Source organism: Morone saxatilis, unplaced genomic scaffold, assembly GCF_004916995.1.
Source record: "Morone saxatilis isolate NCDOM2014 unplaced genomic scaffold, NCSU_SB_2.0 Contig18, whole genome shotgun sequence".
NCBI classification, from domain to species: domain Eukaryota; kingdom Metazoa; phylum Chordata; class Actinopteri; family Moronidae; genus Morone; species Morone saxatilis.
Window position 1 is genome coordinate 3573130 of NW_023339740.1, and position 1701 is coordinate 3574830.

The 1701-nt window shown below is 37.9% G+C and overlaps 1 protein-coding gene across 1 annotated transcript in view; it reads right to left on the reverse strand.

The window, feature by feature from the left end:
• Positions 1-1701, reverse strand: part of LOC118328085 (cyclin-dependent kinase 18-like) — a 50510-nt gene that overhangs the window by 4762 nt on the left and 44047 nt on the right. The gene's annotated exons all lie outside the window — the stretch shown is intronic.

Here is a 1701-nt window from a genome sequence, read left to right on the forward strand (position 1 = left end):
ACTGAGCTAACCGGGCGCCTGGGGTCTGTTTTCTAAAGAGGGCCAACTAAGGTCATGCCATCGGTATACATAATATGTATAACAAAAACGCTAAGGAAAAAAAACACCTCTCGGTTTCTATAAAATATCTGTAGATTCTAGATTATAGAGGAATGATTTTTGGCCAAGTTAATGCCATGGCTCTATAGCGATATTTTTTTCTCAATGACCCCCAAAAATGTTCTGGATTTCTTTTTTTAATAGCAATGTTTAGTTTATGTATGCTAAATGTAACTTGCAAAAAAGAGCAGAAAATATTCACAGCAAAATTACAACAAAACACCAAAATACGGCTAAATTATCCACCAGGATGTAAACTTTGGCTTTTAAATTTAAAAGCAGCATTGCGGACATGTAACATATGCAACAAATGTGCAAAAAGCTACCAAATTATAACACACATCACACTGATCCAAAATATTAAACAAAGCATGAAACACTAAGTTATAAAATAACAATCATGTGGCAGAAAGATTTGTCGGCTTTATATAAATACTGATTGCACTTAAAAGTAAAAGTACTTGTTGGATGTTAAATTAGGAAATTGATACTTCGATGATCGTGGTCTGTCAAGCAATTCATATATAGGTCTCATCAGAAACCACTTTTTTTCCTCCTGACAGTGTTTTTTAGACATGTTCTAAGCCAAGAACTTTTTGCGCATATTTAAGGTGTCGTCTAGTATCAATCCGATATGCCAACTGAAGTTATCTTGATATTGTGCACTTTCTCGATATCGGTGTTGTAATAGGATTTCTTCTCTAGCTACGTGAGGCCTCATAACGGTTGAAGCGTGTTGTATGAGTATACACAGCTCGGGAGATAATAGGTCTCTTAGTAGTTGCGCTTCTGTGTAATACAGTCTTTCATATAGTTGGGTAGATTTTACACTAATAGGTTAGTATAGACTAGTGGAGAGCTGTGGGCACACACGAAAACAAAGTATGTAGAATCAGTTTTCTCCACCAATTTTGGCTCATAAGTACAACAGGTTACTAGTTAAGAAATGCCTAGTTTAGGCTGGTGATCTTATTTTTTTTAAGTCATAATTTGTATCTTTCTCCCCCTTCTTTATATCTCATAATATATAGACTAGTCTGCATCTATGTGCATCATGTCCTTTCGGCTGCCTAGTGTTTGGACGCGTTTTCCGCGATGGCAATTGGACTCCTCAGACTGCGTCGTACCCGCTCAGTTTTTCTCTCTAAGGGTTTTATTTTTTTGGCCTTTTTGCTATTATTTGATAGGATGGCTGGGTAGAAGCAGGAAGGGGGGGCAGAGAGACGAGAACGACATGCAGCAAACGGTCCGCCAAGTCGACTTGAACCCAGGCCACTGCGTATATGGGGGTCGCCAAGCTCTACCGACTGAGCTAACCGGGCGCCTGGGGTCTGTTTTTCTAAAAGAGGGCCAACTAAGGTCACTTGCCATCGGTATACATAATTATGTATACAAAAACGCTAAGAAAAAAAAACACCTCTCGGTTTCTATAAAATATCTGTAGATTCTTAGATTATAGAGGGGAATGATTTTTGGACAAAGTTTATCCCATGGCTCCTATAGCGATACCAATGTCTATCAATCCATTTTTTGTTTAAGACTTTGTTATCTTGACAACTTACTGGATATATCCATACAATTGAAGAATCCTAATAACTCTGG